General features: G+C 35.5%; 2 pseudogenes; one reads left to right on the top strand and one right to left on the bottom strand.

The window, feature by feature from the left end:
- Positions 1-940: 940 nt before the first annotated feature.
- Positions 941-1,812, top strand: LOC141487997 (putative olfactory receptor 8G2; annotated as a pseudogene).
- Positions 1,813-10,262: 8,450 nt separating this feature from the next.
- On the bottom strand, positions 10,263-11,345 carry LOC141506662 (olfactory receptor 8G1-like; annotated as a pseudogene).
- Positions 11,346-11,561: the final 216 nt, after the last annotated feature.

Below are 11,561 nucleotides of genomic sequence, written 5' to 3'. Positions count from 1 at the left end.
CAAATTTACAAGGTAATTTTGTTGATTGTTTCCTTATATACCATGGGATTTCATCAGTCTAGAGAATTCCTGGAAAGGAAATTCCTCTCACTAATGCAGACTTGCAACTGTTCTTCAGTTTGTAGTCTTATCCTCTTATACAATTGTCTGGAAGTTGCTCAGGGTCACATAGCCAGCATTTTTTAAAGGGACTTCTTGACTGAGGTTGGCTCTCTACCTGCTATTCAATACTGTTTCTAAATATGTAAAGTGTTATATTAATGTCAGTTATTATTATGTTCATTGATTTTTACTAACAACATGAAGATGAAATTTGCTGACTCCAGGCTTAGGTTTTCACAATGCTTATAACTTTATGCAGTAGGGTGTTATAATGTCAATATATGCAGTTATTTTGCATTATTCCAAGTAATTTGCACACAATATAGAATCCTATCTGAGAAGTTAAAATCACAAAGGTTCTAGAAGCTAGTAGAATTTGAATTTGAATTGGAAGTAGAATTGGGAGTAGATTATAGAATTAGGAGACTTGGCACACAAAAAAACAAAGGTTAATTCAGGATGCTATTTGGTTATCAAAGAAACAAGACTGAGCTTAACAGCTAAAATAAGCATAATCAACTGTTTACAATTAGGGCAGAGTTACAGTAAGGAAGATATGTCATACATGCATAAGTATAAAAAAGATGATAAAGCATGAGATGCATATCCTATAGAGCTCTTGAAAATTTGGGAAAATGTATTTATTTTTCTTTATTTAGCCAGACTTTTAATTTCATTGGTGTGGGAATCTTTCAATCAAGAAATTCCCTAGATTAATGCACATCAATTACAAAATTAACTCTGTGCCACCTGTGGGAGCAAAGTCTGTGTGCTGTCTGGGTATGGTTCTAACATGGAATTTAAAATAATCTAAATAGAGATAAAGCTGCTGGAGATCATGGATGCACACAATCACTCTATAGTGACACAGTTCTTCCTCAAGGGGCTAACAGATGACCCAAGGTTCCAACTTCCCTTATTCACTCTCTTCTTGCTAATTTATTCAGCCAGCGTAGTGGGAAACTTGGGCATAATCTTATTAATTGGACTGAATTCTCATCTTCAGTCCCCCATGTACTATTTCATTAGGAACCTGTCTTTCATTGATCTCTGCCACTCCACTGTCATCACCCCCAAAATGCTGGTGAACTTCATGGCAGAAAAAAATATCATCTCCTACCATGGGTGCATGACTCAGCTCTATTTCTTTCTCATTTTTGCTATTGCTGAATGCCACATGTTGGCAGTGATGGCATATGATCGCTATGTTGCCATTTGCAGCCCCCTTCTTTATAATGTTCTGATGAACTATCAAGTATGTTCCTGGCTCATGGCAGGAGTCTCCTTTCTAGCAATTGTTGGCTCTACAATTCACGTGGGCTTTATGCAGAGACTGTTGTTTTGCAAAGCTGATGTTATCAACTATTACTTCTGTGATCTCCTTCCGCTCCTGAGCCTCTCCTGCTCCAACACCTATGTGAATGAACTTTTGGTCTTGTACTTAAGTGCATTTAACATCATCACCCCAACTCTGACTATCCTTAGCTCTTACATCTTCATCATCACCAGCATCCTTCGCATCCGTTCCACTGAGGGTAGACTCAAGGCCTTCACAACCTGCAGTTCTCACATCACTGCTGTTGCTCTTACTTTTGGCTCTGCCATGGTTGTGTACCTGCAACCATCATCAGCTCATTCCATGATGCAGGGTAAAGTGTCCTCTGTGTTTTATACTATGATCTTACCCATGTTAAACCCTCTGATCTATAGCCTAAGGAATAAAGATGTCAAAGTTGCCCTGAAGAAAACATATGAGAGAATAAAACTCATGAAAAAGTAAGAGAGTCAGAAACTTATCACACCTAATACGTGTGATTTTGCATTTCTCCTTCTCAGGTCCCTGGTCTGTGAGATAGGATGAGCTGCCTAATCTATGTCAAAGGCTCAATGTGAGAATCAAATGACATAATTATATAAAAAGCATTATGATAAATACAATGTGTTATGGAAATTAGAACTGGATCTATTGGAATAGGATCAATTTAAAATGTAGGCAAGTAAATATGACCACTATGCAAATTTTTATATAATATGCAATTATTAATTTTAAGGGGGGGAAGAATAATTAATTCTGGAATGACAAAAGTTTCAAATATAAAGAGGTACCTGAAAATGAAATAAGTGAGAGTTTTTTTTTGACATGGAAGTGGAAATAGAGTACACACTGGATATGGAAACACTATGCAAAGACACAGGATCAAGATGGAATGTTGTATATGAGGAACAGTTAGACTGTCAGTTTGACTAGAACAGAGGTGGCAGTTAAGTGGAGTATATCTAAATTATGTTGGAATGGAAGTTGAGGATTAAATTGTTTGAGGCTTTGAATTCCAGGCTGAGGTAATTGTATTTTATCCCAAAAAGCAAAGCTTTTGCATAGGGGCAGGACACAATCAGACAGTTTTTTTCATGCTTTGCAATGATATAGAATAAGTGTGCCAGCATTCTTGACTTCTTGACCTGCTATCTAACCAAGCCTGAGTGTCTCTCTCTCTCTCTCTCTCTCTCTCTCTCTCTCTCTCTCTCTCTCTCTCTCTCTCCCTCCTCCCTCTCCTCCTCTCCTCTCCCCTCCCCTCTCCCCTCCCCTCCCCTCCCCTCTCCTCTCCTCATCCTCTCCTCTCCTCTCCTCTCCTCTCCTCTCCTCTCCTCTCCTCTCCTCTTCTCTTCTCTTCTCTCTCTCTTCTCTCTCTCTCTCTCTCTCTCTCTCTCCTCTCCCCCCCTCCCCTCTCCCTTTCTCTGTCTCTCTTTTTCTCTCACTCTCTGTCTGTCTCTGTATCTGTCTATCTCTCTCTGTCTCTCTCTGACTACTTACTTTAGTTTTCAACATTCATTTTATAAGATTCTGAGCTTCAAATTTTTCTCCCTCCCTTACCTCTCCAAGAGAGTAAACAATCTATATAGATTATGCATGTATACTCATGTTAAATATATTTCCACTTTACTTATGTTGTGAAAGAACAGTCGGAATCAAAGAGAAAAAAACAAGAATAAAAGCAAAATCAAAAAAAAGTGAAAAATACTATGTTTCTATCTATATTTATACTATATACTTCTTTCTCTGGATAGTATTTTCCATTAAGAGTCTTTGGGAAGGGACAACCAGATGGCACCATGGTTGGAGAACACTGGCCCTGGAGTCAGAAGACCTGAATTCAAATGTGACTTCAGACAATAATTGTCTAGCTGTGTGACCTTGGACAGGTCACTTAACTCCATTACCCTAAATAATTTTTTTTTAAAAATAAGAGTCTTTGGGAATTGTATTGGAACATTATATTACTGAGAAGAGCTAAGACTATCATAGGTGATCATCCCACAATGTTTTTGTTATTGTATATGTTCTTCTGGCTCTCCACACTTCACTTAGCACCAGTTCATGTAACTATTTTCAGCTTTTTCCAAATCTGCCTGCTAATATTTCTTATAGCACAATAGTATGTCATCATATTCATATGCCACAGCTTGATCACACATTCCCCTATAATTCTTTGCCACCACAAAGATCAAGTCTGAATCTCTTTAAGGGATATAAGAATGTGCCTCCTTTGAAGGGTTAAAGAGGTAAAGACAAAGACATGGAGTAAAAAATGAGGCAAATGAACCATCTCATACCCAGAAAGTGCTGTGAATCTTTTGTTGTTGCTGCTGCAACAGTTGTTGCTGCTGTCCAGTCCTTTCAGTTCTGATTCTTCCTAAGTCTTTTTTTTGCAAGGGAATGGGGTTAAGTGACTTGCCCAAGGCCACACAACTAGTGTCTGAGGCCAGATTTGAACTCAGGTACTCCTGACTCCAGGGCCAGTGCTCTACATTGCACCACCTAGCTGCCCCTCTTCCTAAATGTTTGAATAATAAAATTGCCTAAAAAAGGTCAGCAAGAAGATGAACTTGCCTCAGAATACAGATGAATTCAACAGCTTTTATGTTTTTGTTTAAGATCCAACAAGAATCTTAGCAATAAACTGGAAGGTTATTAAAAATTAAGGTGGGTCACTTCATTCAGGGAACTCAGCTCTGAATTAAGAATTGTTGAATATGAGAGTTTATCTTTCCTACTTCTTTCCTGGAAGGTGAAAAACTCAGGGATGGACCCCAAAGTCAAAGAGGAAAGGTTGAGCTTCCATCCTTAATAAAGAAGTACCATAACATGTGAACTGAGCAGTGCCCTATAATTATTTAGTGGAAAGAACAAACTGACCTGTTAAACTATCTTCCTGACCTAGTTCACAAGCAGCAGTGTCTGATGACCAAGAGACCATCCTGACCAAGTCTGGCAGTCAGGCGACCTCATAGCAACCAAGAAGCATGTTTGGTCTAAGCAGTAGATTTGCTGACCTCTCCCCCAGAAGCAAACCCAGCTGAAAAATGGATCATCACCAATACCACACCCTTCACTGAACTTAATGAAAATTCTTTTGATAGGAAAAAAAACATCAAAGTACCACAGTTCCAGAATCATGGAGTTGCCTTGCTTCCATATGCTCTCTCCAATCCCAATAAGGACTTTGGGGATTTGTGGGAGAGGGTACTTCAGTGTTTCAAGGCAAATATTTTTTAATTACCACTCTTTTTGTGCTATTTGAGTAGATGCCTTTGCTAATAATTGATTCTACTGGCTAACTATTAACTGATAGTGACTTGAGAACTACAGTGTTAAGAGAATAGACAACCATACAGTTTATTAATATTAGAACCTGGGGTAGCATCAGAGTTGTATTAGCAAATATTTAACAACATGATCACCCTAAACAGCACACCCATTTAAGCTTATTCTTCATGTTATGCTATTTTTTACATTTATCCATCACTTTCATAAGCCTTGATAGGAAAAAAAAATTGGATTGCTGATTTCTGAAGTATAAATACTTATTCTAAAATTGTAACAGTGGACTCAGAGTTGTATGAGTTGAGTTGTTTCCTGTATATCCCAGGTTACCTTCTGGGGATTTGACCTTCTAGAGCACATTTGCCAGTCACATAGAAACTGTGGAACTCCTAGCCTGTTATTACTAGCAATTTCTAAATATTCCTTTCTTTTTAGTTAAACTCCTGGGAATTTTATCCAAGACCAGCAATTTCTAACTAACTATAGTTCATGGAGAAAGAGAACTTCAAAGACAGTTTTACAATACCTTCATTCCTGCAGTTCAGTTCTTCTATATACCCTACAGGTGACCCCAGTTTGGTGTTTAGTCAGAGGTCTCTGGTCTTTCCAGGAAAAATGCTATCACCCTGCAACAAATAACTTGTGAACCATGTGCTATTATCTTATATATCTAGCCACCTCTTCTGAGTGTATATAATCTCTGTTTGTATATAATTCCATAATTGTACTTCTCTGAATAAGACAATGCATTGTTCTGGATTGTAAACCATTGAGCCTGAATAAATAACTTACTTTACTGATTGACCATCCTGTTATTTTTGAGTTTTTGTGTAGGCTAAAAAAATGCAAGTGGAGAGAGTGAGAACAGAGGTAGTGTTGCAGAAATGCAACCTGGGTAAGTAGGTCGATAGAAATCCTAAGATTTCTCAACTACATAGGTGTGAGTGTAGGAAAAGAGACAGATCCTAGAAACATACCCCTCCAAAAACATGATGGCCCCAATATAGCTAATGTGGGGAAACAGTATAGTGAATCTGGGGAATCACCACTCATTCCCATAACAACAAGCAACCACTATGTGCTCCTTCCCAGATATCTCCAAGGAAGTAAAAACATCAGCCCTCAATATCTTTCTCCTATATTCATGACTGGAAACTGAAAGGGGCAAGTGAAACAGAGAAGAAAAGTACTAAAGAAGGGATTGAAAGAGATAGAACATTAATTGCTATCATTTTAGATTTTTTTGGCAGTACTCCTAGACTTGTCCAACAATCATTTGCTGTTGTTTAGTCATTTTTCATTTGTGTCTGACTCTTCATGACCCAATTGGGTTTTTCTTGGCAAAGTAACTAAATTGTCATTTCCTTCTTCATCTCCTTTAATAGATGAAGAAACTGAGGTCAAAAGGGTTAAATGACTTGCCCAGAGCCACAGAGTTGCTAAGTGACTTGGTTAGATTTGAACTAGGAAGATAAGTCTTCCTTATTTCAGGTCTAATGTCCTATCCACCATGCCACCAAGCTGCCATCTAATCATTAGAAATCAATTTACCCCAGTATTACAGATTAAAAGAAATTTTTTTTTCATATTATCTACCAGTCAAAAGTTGGAATTTTTATCTTGATTGTTAGAGCCAACAGGATTACAATAAAAATTTTTTTAACAATACAAGACCCTTTGGTAAAGTGAATTAACATTTTAGTGATGTGGAGCACAATTGTATCATGACTGATTTTTTTTATTACTGTTTCAATATTTTTGAGATTTTATTTCCTTCTCCATTTCCCACAGCCCTTTCTCACAATTCCCCTTCCTGACAGGTAAAAGTAGTAACATAATCATATTAATTTTACAATTAGGAAAACTGAGTCTCAGAAAAATTAACTTGCTCAGTCAAAAAGCTATTAAAGGACAAGAAGTGGGAATCAATATCAGCATTTCATGACTCTCAAATCCAGTACATTCTTCACCCCCATCATTCTAATCAGTAAGTCTTATTTACTCATTCAAAGAAACATTTACCTGCTTTTCTTATGATTTTATTATATAATTTTTAAAAAGGAAAATATTTTAAAATTATTTTCTACAAGAAAGTAATATTTTCTTTTAGGAACGATATTATTCATTAAAAATATTTTTCTACATAATCATATACTAATAAGAAAAAGATATCTTTCAGACAACATGACAGTTGGGATGTGATCTCTAATTAATTCCATGACCATGGTTTTATTATAGTCTACATTTTTGAGAAAAGGATGAAAAAGTAAAATTTGGGGAAATAATCCTCTCAGTATCCATAGCTAGAAGATTCAATTGTTTTTAGAAACCTGCTAATGTGTATGATAATTTAAGGTGATAAGAAATGAGATAGTAAAGGGAGAAATATCTAGGACTTCAATCTCAATAACCAATTATCCATATTATCTTTATAATTTCATTCTCCTTCTTATATTTGCATTTTAAAGACCCAGATAGTATTATGTAAAGTATTCTAAGACTGAATCAGATAGAAAACAAGTTCTGATAAACAGAAAAAGGGCAGCACTATAAAAATTTCCCACAGTCATCTTAAACTGAACTCATGTTTCTTTCCAAACTCTTCCCACTTACAAACTTTTCTTTTATCATTCGCACTGTTACCATCCTCTCAGTCCCCCAAGCTAACAACCTGTGTCAACCTTGACTCTTTATTTCCTCACCCCTATAAAAAAATCTGTTCCCATGGTCTTTCAATTTTTTTCCTAACATCTCCCTCATATGTTCTCTTTTCTTCTTTGATACTGCCACTGTCCTAGTGTAGGTCTTTATCATTTCACATCTGGAATACTGAAATAGCAAGCTGGTTGTTCTCCCTTACATAAAGTTTTCCCATTCCATCTTTCATTCACCTATCAAAATTATTTCCCTAAAATACAGGTCTTACCATCATTCTAGAAATTTTAATGATTACCTATCATCTATTTCTAAGATAAAATTTAAAATTCTCTTTTTGATGTGTTCAAAACCTTTTATAAACTATGCCTACCCCCCACTTTTCTAGTCTTCTTCCTATTTCTACCTCCCACATACTCTTTAATCCAATGGGACTGGTCTCTTCACTGTTTTTTTGGATGATACATGCTAATTGTTGTATCCAGGCATTTCGCTGTCCCTCATGTTTGCATTTGTCTTCTTCCTCATCTCCTTTCCTTTAAATCTCAATTAAGCTCAAATCTTACAAGAGAAGCCTTTCCCAATTCCTCTTAATTCTAGTGTCTATTTACAATTTATATTATATGCATATATATATGTATATATTGAATCTATGAGATGAAACATCAGGTTATTGCTTAGGTAAAGGTTCTTAACATTTTCATGTCATAGGTCTTTTTCTTGGAGGCTGTTGAAGCCTATGGAACACTTCTCAGAATACTTTTTTAAAAAAACAATTGAATGGAATAGAAATTTTAGTTAGATGTTACTGAAAATTTCCATCAAAATTTTCTACTTCAATTTTCTTCTACCCATAAAAGCCCAAATAAGGTTCATAGGCCTAAGGTTAAAAATCTTTGGCCTAAGAATAGAATAGACATTAATATAGGGAGACAAGATTAAACTGAAAATAAGGAAGACATAGATACTACTATTTCTGACTCTTACTATGTTACCTTTGGCAAGAAACTGCTTAGGACTTCAGTTACCACTCATCTATAAAGTTAGGATATATAGTTCAATAATTTATTTATAAAACTGCTTCCAGTTCTAGAATTATATAATACATTATTATTCTTCATAAAGAAAAATCAGCAAGAAATTTTATGCTACAATTGGATAATTTAGAAATAAATAGGTTGCTCATTTGAGGCATGCCTACTACCAATAGCAAAAGTCAGGGATAGATAGAAAGAAAAACCAGAGAGAGGAAAGCAGAAAGGATTGCCAGATGTCTGAACCAAGTTAAGTATACTATCATTCTTTGAAATTTCTTCAAGATTGTATGTACTTTCTATTTATTAGAATTATTGATATAAACTTTTTGATGTAAGACACTTAAATCTTGATAGTTTTTTCTATTTGAAAGACAAGAGACTGCAGTAATTATATTTAGAACATTGATTTTCCCCAATAGAATTTCTTTTGACATCTATGAGGCTGCCAAGAATTGTTTTTGTCACAGTTCTGCTTTGTAGATGAACTCATGTTCGAAAAGCCAGCAATTGGTACTCATTTTGCTTTCAAACACATCTCTAGTCCCATCATTGTTTACTTTTATGTGCTATTATCAATCCAGCAGTCAATAACAGTATTCAAACTGGTGAGCATAATATTATAAAATGTCTTCTGTACAAGGCAATTAAATGACTCTTCTTTTATTGGAGAAAAAAGGCAATTATAGGGAAAAAAGAGTTGCCATAGCAATTCTTATATCTTTTGGAGAGTAGGCATATCATAAGAGATAAAAGACAGCCCTCCCAAAAAGGAAAAGCATAAAAATAACAGTAAAATAAAAAAAGCCATGAAAGCAAATAAAAAGAAGTGAACACAAACAAGGTACCTTTGCTGTTATTTCATTTCATATACATTTTTAAAAAAATAAATGGTTCATAAACAGTTCCCAATTTTATATACAATCCTTTTTGTTATTATTTGCACATTAGAATGTTTATATTTTTGGCAATTAAATTGATAAGAAAAAGAATATTTTTAAAAAAAAGGAAAATGATGAATAAAGTATCCCAACCAGCCTGAGGGTCAGATATGATAGAAATCATAATTAGCAGGACTGAAATCATTAAATAGGCTTATATAACCTCAAAAATTGAATCAAAGGCATTGACTCCCTATATTAGTTAAAGATACAGTACTAAATCTTCCACTCACTAATACCAAATATATGCACTCTCATGCTCAATTAACCCCTTCAGTCAAGCTGACATAGATGAAGGAAAATATATCAGATGCTCACAATTGAACTAATTATCCCCCTATAGTACTAATACCCACCGACTTGCCTGGTCTCCAACTTGCCTCTCTCTCTGACTTGTGGTTGCTTCTTTTATCACTCGTTCCCGACTTAATTTCTAGTCATTCAGTTGTTTTCTTCCTCCTGTCACTGTGTCACTTTCCAGTAGGATTGCCATAATGTATTAAAAACTGAACACACTTAAATCCATTCAACTAGCACACAGTTTTTCAGTTGTTCTCAAAAGTCAAACATGGCATTTGATACCTAGAGCTTCTGCCTTGAAGTAATTATTTATTATTCACAAAGTTTCATTCAAGCTCATTTTTAGAGATAGATATTACTTCCATTTCTACATTCAGGCATAGATACATACATAATTATTACATAAATATACATTTTTGCAGTGGAATTAATAATATTAACATATCTGGATTCACTAAAATAATGATTTTATTGATAACTTTAAAATGAATAAAGAAGTCAGGTCTGAAAGTGTTAATGGAAAAAAGAATCTTGGTTTTTCAATATACTACCTTGGAGAAAGTTCTCTTCTACTTAGTCTTTTATAAATAGTTTGAGCATTTTCCCAAGGTCATACCATGAGTCTTCTCATGAAAATCCTCTTTTCTCAAGAGATTTTATCAGAGCAATTTTAATATCCTTATTTCTTAGGTTGTAAATGAAGGGATTCAACATGGGCAATATGTTAGTATAAAACACAGAAGACACTTTTCCTTGGTCCATGGAGCTGACTGAAGATGGCTGCAGGTATACAAACATGGCATAGCCATAACTGAGAATAACAGCAACAATGTGGGAGATGCAAGTAGTAAAGGCTTTGTACCTACCCTCAGTGGAATTGATGTGGAGGATGCTGTTAATGATAAAGATGTAAGAGCTAAGGATACTCAGGGTTGGGACAAGTATGTTAAAAGCACTGAAACATAAAATCAGTATTTCATTGATATAAGTACTGGAGCAAGAGAGGCTAAGGAGTGGAAAGAGATCACAGAAGTAATGGTTGACCACATTAGCCTTACAAAATAACAATCTCTGCATAAAGCCTGTGTGGATAGTGGAACTGATAATCCCCAGTGTATATACCCCCCATAACAAGCAAAAAACAAATTTGATAAGACATAATGACATTGTATAGTAAGGGACTGCAGATAGCAACATACCTATCATAAGCCATTGCTGCCAACATATGACATTCAGCAATAGCAAAAATATGAAAGAAACAGAGCTGAATCATGCATTTAGGGTAAGATATGGTATTAGTTTTATTTTTTTTTTAGTTTTTTTAAATAAGGCAATGGGGTTAAAGTGGCTTGCCCAAGGCCACACAGGTAATTATTAAGTGTCTGAGACCAGATTTGAACCCATGTACTCTTGACTCCAGGGCCAGTGCTTTTATCCACTGCTCCACCTAGCCGCAGTATTTGTTTTTGACAAGAAGCTAAGTAACATTCTGGGTGTAATGACAGAAGAATGGCAAAGATCAATGAAGGACAATTTGCTAATTAAATAGTACATGGGAGTATGAAGATGTGAATTAAGTATAATTAATAGGATTAAGCCCAAATTCCCTACTACACTGGCTACATAGATCACTAAGAAGAGAATGAAGAGGGGTAACTGGAGCTCCTGTTGATGAGTTAACCCAGCAAGGATAAATTCAGTCACCGAGGAATGATTTTTTTGCAGTCATCCTCTTCAGGTGTAAGATCTGTCTGTTCAAAGATATAGGGGGTTAAGTATATACCATACACAGTATTAAATCTCCTCACTCCCTCAGAATTAATCAGGGATTAATGAGGGATGGTTTTATTAAAGGGCAGGTGAGCTTTCCAGTTCTGCATTCTCCCAAATACAAGGAAGAAGTTGGAATTGACAAAGTATGTTTTT

This window comes from Macrotis lagotis, chromosome 1, assembly GCF_037893015.1.
Source record: "Macrotis lagotis isolate mMagLag1 chromosome 1, bilby.v1.9.chrom.fasta, whole genome shotgun sequence".
Classification (NCBI taxonomy): domain Eukaryota; kingdom Metazoa; phylum Chordata; class Mammalia; order Peramelemorphia; family Peramelidae; genus Macrotis; species Macrotis lagotis.
Note: the sequence above shows the minus strand (reverse complement) of the source record. Positions and strands in the feature narration are given on the sequence as shown.